Source organism: Erythrolamprus reginae, chromosome 3 (assembly GCF_031021105.1).
Source record: "Erythrolamprus reginae isolate rEryReg1 chromosome 3, rEryReg1.hap1, whole genome shotgun sequence".
Taxonomy (NCBI): domain Eukaryota; kingdom Metazoa; phylum Chordata; class Lepidosauria; order Squamata; family Dipsadidae; genus Erythrolamprus; species Erythrolamprus reginae.
Window position 1 is genome coordinate 96,742,168 of NC_091952.1, and position 15,178 is coordinate 96,757,345.

A 15,178-nucleotide genomic window follows, 5' to 3' on the forward strand; every position below is an offset into this window, starting at 1 on the left:
CTCGGGTACCGAAAGAGCTTGTGCGCACTCTATCGTGCATGTGTGAGTGCCCACACCCATAATTCAAAGCCTGGGGAGGGCAAAACCAGCTTCCTCTGCCCCCCGGAGGCCCTCTGGATGCTGGAAACAGCCTGTTTCCCAACTTCTGGTGGGCCCAGTAGGCTCGTATTTCACCCTCTCCAGGCTCCAAAGGCTTCCTTGGAAGCTGGGGGGAGGGTAAAAACACCCTCCCCATTCCCCCAGAGGCTCCCTGGAAGCCAAAAATGCCCTCCCAGAGCCTCTGTGTGAGCCAAAAATCAACTGGCCAGCATACACATGCACGTTGGAGCTCAGCTAGGGCAACAGCTGTCATGCCAGCAGATATTGCTCTGTGTGCCACCTGTGGCACCATGCCATAGGTTCGCTATCACTGACTTAAACCATCGTAAGTGATTGCCATTTACCAAGCCTTTTCTATTTTCCATACATAATTTCCTCTGGGCTTAGTAAGGTAATTCAGAAAGAGGATAAAGAGAGCAGGGCCTGCGTTCTGTGTTATCAGCAACTAATCTCTTAACCTCTATTGAAATTTAAAGGAGAAGGAGAAATATAGCATAGATAGATAAATTGTTCATAATAAGGTAGCACTGTTCCAGGTCTTTTTGCTTGTCCCCATTATAGCCGTACATGGCATGGAGCCTAATTATTTAAGAGACTGTCTCTGGTTTCTATCTGCCCTGCTAGATTTAGCATAGTTGGTTCTCTCCTGGTCCCACCAATGAAGCAATTTCGTCTAACAGGATGGCAGATGGGTATTCACCGGTGTAACATCTGTGCTCTGGAACAGCATTGTGCTGGATATTCACACCACCACTACCTCACTAGCCTTTAAAAGAACATGAAAAAGTGATTCTTTCTCCAGATCTTGAGCTAGGATGATAAGGTAGAGCATTTGTTTGTTCACATTCCAGATTCTCAGAAACATTTTCCCAGAATCTTTCACGGCTATGATCCTCACAATTCCTAGAACTCCCTGTGACTCAACCAGCACTTCCTCCAGGTGACTTACTCTTCCTTCCTTTCTTCCTTGTCTCTGCCTTAATAGTGAGAGAGAAAAATTGGTGTATCTACACTATAACCTCTCTTCCTTTCCCTCCCTCCCTCCTTCCTTCCCTCCTTCCTTCCTTTGATTTATTCACTGATTTACTGGCTCAATCTTACTTGTACTCTAGGTGTAGTATAAAATTCAAGTAATACAAATAAAGATAATGAAATGGCATTTTCAGAATTTGATCCCCCAAAAATATTACATTGTGATTTGTGAGTATAAGACGGGGGGGGGGGTCACTGCCTAAAAGTTCTCTGGATGATAAACTGGATTCTAAAATGAAAGCAATCAAAATACTGAGATTTCTGTTCATTGTTCATATCTTCTTTCAATAAACATTTTAAGATTTAAAAGAAACTGGGAAAATTTGCTTTCTTTTGAAGAAGATTGCCAGATACTGAAAAATGATTATGTTGTGTCCAGAGGACAGTTAGGCCTTGTACCCGCCCCACATTTCTTGGGCGGGAAAATACTGCAAGGTGATTGGTTGGCTCAGCCTGGCAACCCAGCATATATATAGTTGCCAGGCACGGCCATGTTTGTTTTTGTTCTGTTCTGTAAACCGTTACCTCTTGTTCAATAAACAATCGTTCTTACCCATTGATTGCAGTCCTTCATTCCAGTAAGGATTTAACATATGCCATCTTGGCCCAGTGACTCTACTCTACTCAGTCCTATAAGGCAGCTTCTGGAAAGCCTGGACAGTGGAGACCCCTCATGTTGGGGACCAAGGAGGAAAGTCGGCATAGATAATGCTGCTACTGAGCCTTTTATCCCTGCAACTAATAGGTGGGAACGTTCAGCAGTTGCTTTCTACCTACCTATCTTAGACTTCTGATGAAGGCCACACAAAGCACACCCAGGTGGCCCTAGATCTAGCCTTATTTTAAGCTTACATTAACAGAATCTTGCAAGTGGGCAAGTACCCATCCTTCTCTCACTTTTATTCTCCTGAAAACTAGGAAGGGTCCCGTCTGAGATTCATTTGTCACTCTTTCAGACTCCAATTTTATTTATCAAACCATTGTCTTAGCTGCGGCTCTTCCTTATCTCCCCTAAGGTGTTCTGTCGGGCTCTCTGGTAAACTCCTCCCAAAAATTCACAGGTACAAATTTCAGACACACACACGTTTGAAAATTCAAAACAATGTTCTTTATAAGGAAAATTCACTTAACTTAAGCCCTCTTTTGGTATAGCAAAGAGCACTCATCTCCAAACAAACTGGTAATTTGTACAAGTCCTTTATCAGTCCTGTGATACTTAGCTTGCAGCTGTGAGGCAATTCACAGTCCTTCTTCTTTCACAAAGTGACACACACTTTGCTCTGGTTTAGTTTCAAAGCGGGGAAAAATCAGCACACAAAAAGTCAAAGTCAGTAAAGCAGTCATGAAACACAACAAACGATCAGATAATCCTCCACAATGGGCAAACCCACAGGCTGCTATTTATAGCAGTCTCACTAATCACCACAGCCCCACCCAACCACAGGTGGCCTCATTTTCTTTGATAATAATCTCTCAGTTGTTGTTGCCTATGCATCGCTCTCCGCATGCCTGGCTGTATCATTAACTCTTGTTCTGAATCCAAGGAGGAGCTAGATAATTGATCTCCTTCTGAGCTGTCTGCCACACTCTCCTCCTCCCTGTCACTCATGTCTTCTTGGTCAGAGGAGCCTTCATCAGCAGATTCCACCGGGGACAAAACAGGCCTGCAGCATGTGGATGTCTCCCCCACATCCACAGTCCTTGGGGCAGGAGCTGGGCCAGAGCTAACCACAACATAAGGTCAATCCCATGTACCATTGCAACCAATGTAGCGCTTCAATGTTATTTTCCTGATTAACCATTCCCCTCCCCTTCCCCTTTAATCCTAAATTACAGGAGGGAAGGCTTAATCATAAGTAATAGAAATAGAGAGAGAGCTCCTAATTTCATAAAACTTCCCATAATGTGATTCCATAGAGCAGTGTTTCCCAACCTTGGCAACTTGAAGATATTTGGACTTCAACTCCCAGAATTCCCCAGCCAGCAAATGCTGGCTGGAGAATTGTGGGAGTTGAAGTCCAGATATCTTCAAGTTGCCAAGGTTGGGAAACACTGCCATAGAGCCCCACTGTTCTCACAGGACCATGTTCTGTCAGGCATTCTATTAATATCTCTCTTCTTTGTTCTGGTCTCATGTACCACTAATGAGCATCATTCCTACATGCTGGATTTTTTTCCCAAGATAAGAAAACATTACATCTTTTGGACATTGGTAGAGAAGAAGAGATGAAGATGGGATATGAGCTGACTCTTACCACAGTTTCTTCATTGACTTGAAGATTTATTGTGGTTATTTTTTGTCTCAACCGGTGAAATATTAAAAGTTAATCCTGGTGGTAAAATATAATTTAGGCCTTCTCAAAGCAAATCATTGCTATTAAGAAAGTTCAACAGGATTTCCTTTTGGTGCCATATTACAGTGTTTTTCAACCAGTGTGCCGTGGCACACTAGTGTGCCGAGAAACATGGTCAGGGTTGCCGCGAAGAAGGAAGCTCAGATTCCGGTCTTGCAACTTTTTGCTGAGAAAGAGAAAGTGAGAGTGAGAGAGAGAGAGAGAGAGAAAGCAAGAGAGAGAAAGAGAGAGAAAGAAAGCAAGAGAGAGAGAAAGAGAGAGAGAAAGAAAGAGAGAAAGCAAAAGAGAGAGAGAGAGAAAGAAAGCAAGAGAGAGAGAGAAAAGGAGAGGAAGGGAGAGAGAATTGAGCAAAGTGGGGAGGAAAAAAGAGAAATGAGAAAATGATTGAGACAGAGAATGAGAGAAAGAGAGAGAAACAAAAGAGAGAGAAGTGACTCTTGATTTAAAGCATATGATAAAAAGCACCCAAAGAATAAGAGAGAAAAAACCCCCAGCCCTCACCTGTTTTTGGAAATGATTCAACAGTGTGTATATACACACACAGGGGTGGAGAGGAGACAGATGGAAAAAGAGAGGAGAGTGTCTTAGGGTGTCATTTTGTGTCATTTTGGTTGGTGGTGTGCCCCAGGATTTTAAAATGTAAAAAATGTGCCGTGGCTCAAAAAAGGTTGAAAATCACTGCCATATTATATCAAGATTCCTGTAGCTTGTATTTATTCTGTCCCTATTTGTGGAAGGGTTTCTGCTTGTATCGGGTTTCTCCTTATATCAAAATTTCCCTGTTAATTACAGCACTGTATTCCCAGGTTTATTTCATTTCCTGGAAAGGCTTATAATTTCCACTGGAAAGAACGAACAGTCTCTCATCTACATTACAAAACGAGTGATAATAATTGGGAGAGGCTTCCTATTGATCAGGGTTTGTCTAAGAGAATGATTCATACAGTTGTTGTATTCATTACATTTGACATAAAAATTGCTTTGAAGCTTACTAAGGAGTGATCTTAAATCAAAGTCAGTGATTTTTCTGATGCTGAGTTAAGAACTAGCAACCGGTTAAGCACAAATGCCATGTTTGAATAGGTCTCTAAAAACTCGAAGACAAAGAGGCACCTCATTGATGTGAGAACAATCCTACCTGAGGCCTCCTGCTTTGGGACAGCTTAGGAGAGCAGAAAAATTTGGATTTCTACCTAACACAGACAATTAGACTTGGAAAACTTTAGTTAATCCGCAAGCCATCAGAATATCATCCTTATACCGAGGCCAAATTACAGCTGACACAAAGCATTAAAGGACAAATTAACTAAATTAGTAGACCAGCAAAATGCTGTGGAAATAATATACTTAATTTTCAATAAGGCATTTGACAAACTAGACCACAACCCACTTAGAAACATAGAAGACTGACGGCAGAAAAAGACCTAATGATCCTTCTAGTCTGCCCTTATACTATTTTTTGCATTTTATCTTAGGATGGATATATGTTTATCCCAGGCATGTTTAAATTCAGTTACTGTGGATTTACTAACCACGTCTGCTGGAAGTTTGTTCCAAGGATCTACTACTCTTTCAGTAAAATAATATTTTCTCATGTTGCTTTTGATCTTCCCCCAACTAACTTCAGATTGTGTCCCCTTGTTCTTGTGTTCACTTTCCTATTAAAAACACTTCCCTCCTGGACCTTATTTAACCCTTTAACATATTTAAATGTTTCGATCATGTTCCCCCTTTTCCTTCTGTCCTCCAGACTATACAGATTGAGTTCATTAAGTCTTTCCTGATACGTTTTATGCTTAAAACCTTCCACCATTCTTGTAGCCCGTCTTTGGACCCGTTCAATTTTGTCAATATCTTTTTGTAGGTGAGGTCTCCAGAACTGAACACAGTATTCAAAAGAACACAATACTCCATCTACACGAAGGAAAAAAAGCAGTGGATACCACAAGGTTCTGTCTTAGGTCCAGCACTATTCAATACCTTCATAAGTGACTTAGATGAGGGAATAGAAGGGGAATTTATCAAATTTGCAGATGACATTAAGCTAGCAGGAATAGCCAACACCAATACAAACTCAGAATCCAAAAGATCTTAACAGACTTGAACAATGGGCCCTATCTAACAAAATGAAATTTAATGTGGAGAGAAGTCAGGTTTTACCCTTAGGCAGGAAAAACCAAATGTACAAATAGATTAGATGAAACCTGACTCAAAAACAGTAACTGTGCAAGATACCTGGTGGATGATTACTTAAATATGAGCCTGCAGTGTGTGGCAGCAGCCAAAAAAGCTAATACAATCCTGGGTTCTATAAATAGAGGCAAAGAAAAAAAATTACATGAAGTATTAATACTGTTTTATAAAACCTTCGTAAGATCGCACCTGGAATGCGGTATCCAGCTTTGGTCACCACATTACAAAAAAGAAAAAGAAAGAAAGATATTGAGACTTTGAAAAAAATAAAAAAGAGCAGTAGGATGATTAAATGTCTGGAGACTAAAGCATATGAAGAATGTTTGCAGGAACTAAGTATGACTAGTCCAGTATTGGAGGGGCTGACACAAAGAAGAAGGGATCAACGTATTTTCCAAAGCACCAGAAACAAGACAAAAAAACAATGGATGGAAGCTAATCAAGGAATAGGAGAGAAGCAGTCTGGAATTAAGGAAAAACTTCCTAATAGTGAGAAAAATTAACCAGTGGAACAGCTTGCCTTCAGAAGTTGTGGGTGCTTCATCACTGGAGGTTTTTAGGAAGAGACTGACCAGCCACTTGTCTTAAATTGTTAGGGTCTCCTCCTTGAACAGGGGATTGGACTAGAAGACTTCCAAGGTCCCTTCCAATTCTATTCTAATTGATTGACTTCTCAAGAATAGGACTCAATGATTATAACTTGTCCAATTTTTCTATGCCCATCTCCACCTCCCACCAAATGACTTTTCTCTATAGTTTAGTGGCAATTTACAACTACTGTACGTAAATTTTATGTAGTTCATAAAACCATCTATCAAAATGTCCTTCCTGTTAATGACTATTTCACCTTCAACTACATCAATACATGAGCATACAATAGATTCAAACTAAACGTAAACCACTCTAAACCCGACTGCTGAAAATACGACTTTGTTAATAGAGTGATCTATGCCTGGAATGGACTACCTGACTGTGGTTTCTTCCCCAAACCCCAAAAATGTTAACCTTAGACTGTATGCAGTTGACCTCTCCCCGTTTCTAAGAAGTCTGTAGGGGCCGTGCGTAAGTGCACCACTTTGCTTACCGTCCCTGTCCTATTGTCCTCTTTTATTGTTACTTTTTGGACTTATGTTTATACAAACTACTTTTTTTCCATAGGAATCAATGTAAAAGCAAATAATGTGTGCGATTGGGGAAACCACATGGAGGTGGGAGGCACTGTTTCCTCCCAGGAGATTCCTAGAAAGGCCCCACGGAGGCTTCTCCCTGCCTTTTCTGGTTACAGTTTCAGAGGCTCGGGTTTGTAAGTGGAAAATTGTTCTTGAGAAGAGGCAAAAAAATCTTGAACACCCAGTTCTTATCTAGAAAAGTCCATAAGTAGAGGCATTTGTAGGTAGAGGTACCACTGTATATACATACATACAGGTTTTTTGCCTCTTCTCAAGAACCATTTTCCATATACTGTATATATATTCAATTTAATTAAATTCAATTTATTAGATTTGTATGCCGCCCCTCTCCAAAGACTCGGGGCGGCTCACAACAATAATAAAAACAGTATAACAATGGAACAAATCTAATAGTAAAATTACATTAAAAAAACCCCAACAATTTAAAAACCATACAACACATACATACCAAACATAAAATATAAAATATAATACCACTGTGTTCCATATATATATATATATACCACTGTGTTCAAAATAGAAAATTGTTGTTTTGGGTATCTACGGAGAGGGGCAGCATACAAATCTAATTAATAATAATAATAATAATAATAATAATAATAATAATAAATTAATTAAGTAAATATTTTGGTTGACCCACTCGATTTGCGTAATAAAAAGAAAGAAGACATCGTTTTTGTTTTTTTAAAAGAACATAATTTTTAAGGTAGGTCTGTAGAGCCTAAATAAAAAAAAGTTAGGAGTGCATGATATTTAGAATTCTTTTTTGGTTAAATTTTGTACATTAACCTCTTTTGTTAATTTTCAAAGTGTTGTTGTGCAAGTGGACAGAGTCTTAAGCCTCTTTGGTTTCAAAAGAATAAAAGTAAGTAACAACTTCACTACCAGGTTCTGACCAGTTCTGGAGAGGCAGTAGTGGAAATTTTGATTAGTTTGGAGAAGCGGTAAATATCACCTCTGACTGCCCCTGCCCCCATCTATTCTCTGCGTCCTGAGTCCCAGTTGATCAGGAGGAAATGGGGATTTTGCAGTAACCTTTCCTTGTTATGCCCACCAAGCCACATCTTACCCACCAAGCCATGCCCATAAAACCGGTAGTTAAAAAATGTGAATCCCACCACTTCTCACTACTACAGGGAAAATTACATCCTGTCCAAGTAGTACTAATCTTTGATGAACAACTTCAAAAATTACTGGCCTCCCTTTTATGGTACATTATTTTTAAACCCAGTATTTGACCAAATAGTCTTTCAGATAACAAATACTGTTATATAACAGCTGTCTATTAGATAACAGATAACTAGAGTCCAGCTTGTGGAAAATGCTACAGATGGCAATGAGGAAACTACAAGAGCACAGAAAAGTAAAAGGAAGGATTTTATTATCTTCTGTAGAGTTAATATATTGAGGGGAAAGGTTTTGATTTTTGTGAGGTTTTCCTGCTTTTAGGAAGAATGTTTACTAATCTTGGATAATGTTCAAAGCACCTTGAAGGAAGAGAAGAAAGAGAAGAGGGAAACTATCTTGATAGCCCCTTTTCATGGATGTACCTAATCTTGATAATGGGTTGCTATCTTCCTTTATTTGACTTAGAATAACTTTATTGTCACTTTAAATGTATACTAATCAGCATACATTAAAACAATTTTTTTGTTGCAATACAGCTCTCAAAGTTTTTACAGTAGAGATCATACTACAGTAGAGATCTGAACAGGACTATCTTGTATTGTCTCCAGCTATATTGCTGCTCCAGTTTTAAGAGCAGATACCATGCGTTATCTCTTGCCCTTGAGAACAGTGGTGAGTTTGAATAAAGTGTTGAGACAACAACTATAGAGGGCTTAGATAAAATACATTCAACTGGATCTCTTGCAATTAGAATTCAGGTTTAGTCATGGGATGAAAACCACATTGGTTACTCTTATGAGTGGCCTATGGTAGGCCCTGGGTAGATAGAGGAATGCAGATTGATCTAACTGGATCTTTCAGTAGCTTTCCATATCGGCAAGCATGGTATCCTTCTGAGCCATTGGCAAAAGTTTGGGATTGGCGTTTTATTACTTCCATGTTTGCTAAGTGAAACATTTGTTAAGGGAATTTTGTTCCATTTTACAACCACAGTTGTCAAGTGAACCACTGCAGTTGTTCATTTGTTAAGTGGTTGTTAAGAGAATTGGCTTTTCCCATTGATTTAATTTGTCAGAAGGTCGCAAAATGCGATCACATGATCCCAGGACACTGCAACCATCATAAATATGAACTAGTTGCCAAGATATCTGAATTTTGATGACATGACCATGGTTGGTGCTGCAACAGTTGTAAATATGAAAAAAGGGTCATAAGTCCCTTTTTTCAGTGCTGTTGTAACATTGAACAGTCACTAACTGAACTCTTGTAAGCCAAGGGCTACCTGTATAAAATGCAGTTGTTCACCTCATAGAGGATGGCAATTTAATTTCTCTCTGTTATATCTTTATTGTAGGAACTGCTTTGGCTATTACAGTAGTCCCTCGCTATATCGCGCTTCACCCACCACGGCTTCACTTCATCGCGGGTTTTGAAGTCAGCGTTGGCACAGATACGGCGCTTAGAATTTTGGAAGGGCAGGACAAGCCAACCAGCCCGCGGCTGGGCGAATGATGAGCGGGGCGGGGACTGAGCTCCGGTGGAGGCCCGTCCCCTCGTTCAACCCGCCTCGCCAGTGCCGAGAAGGCAGTCTTTGGAGGCGCGCTTAGTGGTTGGTGGCAGCGGCGGTGTGCTTGGGGTTGTAGAAAGAGCTGGGAAGGAGGAAAAATTCCCCATCGCTGATTTCACCTATAGCGGCCGGGTCTGGAACATAACACCAGCGATAGGTGAGGGACTGCTGTAATATATATTCAAGTGCAGTTCATGATGCTATGCTATAAAGGACGTATAACTCAACTCCATTCAGAAGCGGCCTAATTATTTTTTATTATTTTTTATTTATTTATTTGTTTTGTAAGTACATATTGGTGGTATGCAAATATATTATTATTATTATTATTATTATTATTATTATTATTATTAATTAGATTTGTATGCCGCCCTTCTCCGAAGACTGAATAATAATATTCATACACATGATACTAGTAAAAAAAACATTAGGACGGGGGACGGAAGGCACACTGGTGCACTTATGCACATCTCTTACTGACCTCTTAGTCAGTAATCTACATGTATTAAAGAGAAATCATTCTTCAGATGATATGAAAGAGGTCATCTTTCAGAAACCACATCTTTCTCTCTGATGGCCCTCATATTGCCTGTCAAAATTCTGAAGTTATCCCTGTACAAGATAGCCCTTGGTTTACAACCAGAATATCCTACAAAAATAGACTAACAATCCTGGGTCTAGAAAGCCTAGAACTACGGCGCCTAAAACACGATTTAAGTATATTACCCACAAGATCATATGCTGCAACATCCTACCGGTCAATGACTACTTCAGCTTCAACCACAACAACACAAGAGCACGCAACAGATTCAAACTTAATTCGAACCGCTCCAAACTTGACTGTAAAAAATATGACTTTAACAATCGAGTTGTCGAAGCGTGGAACTCATTACTGGACTCAATAGTGTCAACCCCTAACCCCCAACATTTCTCCCTTAGACTCTCCACGATTGACCTCTCCAGGTTCCTAAGTGGCCAGTAAGAGGTGTACATAAGTGCACTGGTGTGCCTTTCATCCCCTGTCCAATTGTCTTTCCTTTATCTCATATATCATATATATTTTCTTCCTTTCATATATCTTCTCTTCTATTTTCACTTTTATCCTTATATATATTACTTCATGTTTATTTTCTTCCTATGTATTTGTGTATTGGACAAATGAATGAATGAATGAATGAATGAATGAATGAATGAATGAATGAATGAATGAATGAATGAATGAATAAATAAATAAATAAATAAATAAATAAAAAAAAATTAAAGCCCAGAATTACAGTCATAAGCCACAGTACTGGTCATTAAGCGGATCAATATGTGGACACATCCCACTTTACAATCCTTACTGAAGCTGTCATTAAGTGGATCCAATCGTTAGGCAAAACCACAGTGTTCGTTAAGTGAATCCATTGCAGTGGTAGATTCCTACCAATGCAGTCCAGTGCGTCGCTCCGGTAGCGGCCCGCTGATTGCGCAATTCTGGCGCGATGGCTCCGGTCTGGCTTTGCCAGTCTGTGCACGCCACTATCTTTTCTTTATAATTTTCTACGATTCTTGGATCTCTGAGCATGTACAGAAGGAAAATTGTCCCTGTGCGCATGCGCAGAAGCAAAATCGTGCTGGGGATGGGTGTGTGTGAGCTTAGTGAGCATGCACATGCATGAAACATCGCAATGCACATGCAGTGCACTGGTAGGAAAAGGTAAGGAACCTGCTCCTGATCCATTTCCTCCCCTCCAAAATCAGAAGTCACATCACATGGGATCCTGCAAACAGCCATAAATGCAGGCTGATTTCTGAGTGCCCAAAATGTGATCACGTGACCTTGGACAAAGGCCACAACCAGAATTTTGAATTCAGGGCATAAATAGTCCTGGGGAGGTCCATTGTAACTTTCAATGGTCTCTAAGCAACCAGTCATAAGTCGAAGACTACCTGTAATATTCATGAAGTCAGTTAAAAGGCCACTCTTGTGCATTGTCTGATTATCTGGACTCTTTTCAGTCTGGCTTCAGGACCAGTCACAGCACGGAAACCGCTTTGGTTGCACTGATGGATGGTCTCTGGCGGGCCCGGGATAGGGGATATTCCTCTATCCTGGTGCTCCTTCACCACTCAGCGGCCTTCGATACCATCAACCATGGTATCCTTCTGTGACAGCTGGAGGGATTGGGAGTGGGAGGCATCATTTTACAGTCATTTGCAGTCGGTGTTAGTGGGGGGCAGAGGTCCACCCCTCGGCCTCTCCTTTGTGGGGTGCTGCAGGGGTCTGTCCTCTCCCCCCTACTATTTAACATCGACATGAAGCTGCTGGGCGAGATCATCCAATGGCATGGGGTGAGGTATCATCAATACGCCGATGATACCCAGATATACATCTCCACCCCATGTCCAGTCAACGAAGCAGTGGAAGTGATGTGCCGGTGCCTGGAGGCTGTTGGGGCCTGGATGGGTGTCAACAAACTCAACCCTGACAAGACAGAGTGTCTGTGGGTCTTGCCTCCCAAGGACAATTCTATCTGTCCGTCCATTGCTGCAGGGGTTTGTCCTCTCCCCCCTACTATTTAACATCTACATGAAGCCGCTGGGCGAGATCATCCAATGGCATGGGGTGAGGTATCATCAGTACACTGAGGATACCCAGTTAGACATCTCCACCCTCTGCCAATTCAGTGAAGTGGTGGATGTGATGTGCTAGTGCCTGGAGGCTGTAAGAGTCTGGATGGGAGCGAACAGGCTCAAGCTCAGCCCAGACAAGTGGCTGTGGGTATTTCCTCCTAAGGACTATTTGACCTGTCTAACCATCATCCTGGGGAGTGAAACTCTAACCCCCTCAGATAGGGTTAACAACTTGTCCTCCTGGATCCACAGCTGAACCTTGAACACCATCTCTCGGCTGTGGCTAGAGGGACCTTCGCCCAGGTTTACCTGGTGTACCAGTTGCGACCCTATTTAGACCCGGAGGCTCTACGCACAGTCGTTCAGACCCTCATACCTCCCGTCTTGATTATTGCAATGCGTTCTACATGGGGCTACCCTTGAAAAGTGTTTGGAAACTCCAAATTGTTATATGGTATAACACCTATACTTCGCAAGCTGCACTGGCTTCCTATTAGTCTCTGGGCACAATTGAAGGTGTTGGTTTATTACCTATAAAGCCCTATATGGCTTAGGACCAGACTATCTATGGGACTATCTCCTGCCACATACCTCCCAGAGGCCAATTAGAGCACACAGAGTCGGCCTCTTCCAGGTCCCGTCAACTAAGCAATGCAGGTTGTGAAATGATCAGAAATCACTTTTTTCACTGCCCTTGTAACGTCAAACAGTCACTAAACTGTTGTAGGTCTAGGACTACCTATATGGATCAGCACAGACAGAACTGGATCCATGATGCCAAAATTATGTCACCAGCGGGTTGCTAACAGTTTGTGCGAACTGAGAGGAACTGAGAGGAACCCATCCTGCTCAGGCTTATTTATTTTATTTTATTTTATTTATTTATTTTGTCCAATACAGAATGAGGGTTTTAGTGGGTATATATCTATATTCACATAGTAAAATACATGATGAAGGTTATAGAGGAGATACTCATAGTAAAATATATCTAAGAAATAATAGAAAAGAAGGTATAGTAATAGAACATATCAATGAAAGAATAGAAGAAGAGATATAGGAATAGAAGAAAGGTATAGGAGATGTAGGAAAGCAATAGGACAGGGGACGGAAGGCACTCTAGTGCACTTGTACTCGCCTCTTATATCTGGACACAGCAGCTGTTTTTATCCTGGTGATTTCCATAAGTAGTAGTATATCTCCTGTAAACTCCCAACCAGCATAACCACTTCACTCCCAAGAAATCATTTTTACTTTTACATATTTCATAATCAGATAAGATTAATATCCTACTTGGGATTAACGAGAGGAAACCCTGCAGCAGGCCTCTTATCAGCTAAGACTTGTTTATGATATCTTTTATATCAAGGACATGTGGATTACTGTAAATCCTTGTTCAATAGATGACTTTTGCTTTCGATATAGTTGGAAAAGATATCAAAGATGAAAGACTGACAAATGGAAGGTTTGTTTATCAAAACTTTACAAGACTGCACAAAAGAGGAGTAGTCTCTTGAGTTATTTGATCATTCATTACTTCCCTTGTGGCCTTCAATTTATTTATTTATTTATTGGATTTGTATGCCGCCCCTCTTCGTAGACTCGGGGCTCCCCTGACAGCTGCCAACATTTTAATTAGCTTAATCATTTTGCCACACCGTGAAATATAGTTGGATACCATAATACTAAGCAATGCAGATTGTGAAATGATCAGACATCACTGTTTTCACTGCCCTTGTAACTTCAAACAGTCACTAAACTGTTATAGGGTCCCGTCGACTAAACAATGTTGTCTGGTGGGTCCCAGGGGAAGAGCCTTCTCTGTGGTGGCCCTGACCCTCTGGAACCAGCTCCCCCCGGAGATTAGAACTGCCCCCACCCTCCTTGCCTTCCGTAAACTCCTTAAAACTCACCTCTGCCATCAGGCATGGGGGAATTGAGGCATTCCCCCCTCCCCTGACCTATACAATTTATGTATGGTATGTCTGTGTGTATGTCTGGTTTAATAATGGTTTTTTTTTATTTTTAAATTTTATTAGATTTGTTCTGAATTGTTTTATTATATGTTGGGAGCCGCCCCGAGTCTACGGAGAGGGGCAGCATACAAATCTAATAAATGAATGAATGAATGAATGAATGAATGAATGAATGAATGAATGAATGAATAAATAAATAAATAAATAAATAATATACAGTGGTTATTGTTAGTACTATGTACAAAACAGTTGGGTTTATTTGTTTATTTTATTTTATTTATTTGTCAAACATATATATATAGTAGTAGTTTGTATAAACATAACATAAGTAAGAAGTAAGGATAAAAGAGGACAAAAGGACAGTAGGACAGGGACAGTAGGCACAGTGGTGTGCTTATGTACACCCCTTACAGACCTCTTAGAAACAGGGAGAGGTCGACAGTAGTCAATCTCGGATTAAAGTTTTTGGGGTTTGGGAAGAAACCACAGAGTCAAGTAGTGCATTCTAGGCATTGATTACTCTATTGCTGAAGTCATATTTTCTGCAGTCGAGTTTAGAGCTGTTTATATTTGGTTGTGTATTGCTGTGGTTGAAGGTGAAGTAGTCATTAACAGGAAGGACATTTGGATATATGATTTTAGGAACTACGTTTAGATCAGATTTTGCAATATATGCACAAGCTAACAATGAATGTTTGTTTGTATTGAAGTACTAGAGCTATAAGAGGTAGTTTTGCCATAAGAGGGAGCCAGAAATTATGATTTTCTCTCTCTGCTCTCTCTGTTCTTTCTTACTGATAGTTTGATGTATTTGTAACCTGTAATGTATGTCTGATATGTAAGACAAAGACAGGCTTGCAATATTATTATTGTATTGATACATATTGACAGATTTGAGTGTGGATGACTGGACTGTTCAACCTGATTGTGCTATTTCTAAAGTAAACACTAATTGAAATTTAATGTATTTGTTTTGTATGATTGAATAATTACTCATCTCCTGGATATCTGCTGGAATTCCACGTT

General features: G+C 40.5%; 1 protein-coding gene across 1 annotated transcript in view; it reads right to left on the reverse strand.

Annotated features, from left to right (window-relative positions):
- LOC139165346 (uricase-like) overlaps nucleotides 1-15,178 on the reverse strand; it is an 87,324-nt gene that overhangs the window by 49,163 nt on the left and 22,983 nt on the right. The gene's annotated exons all lie outside the window — the stretch shown is intronic.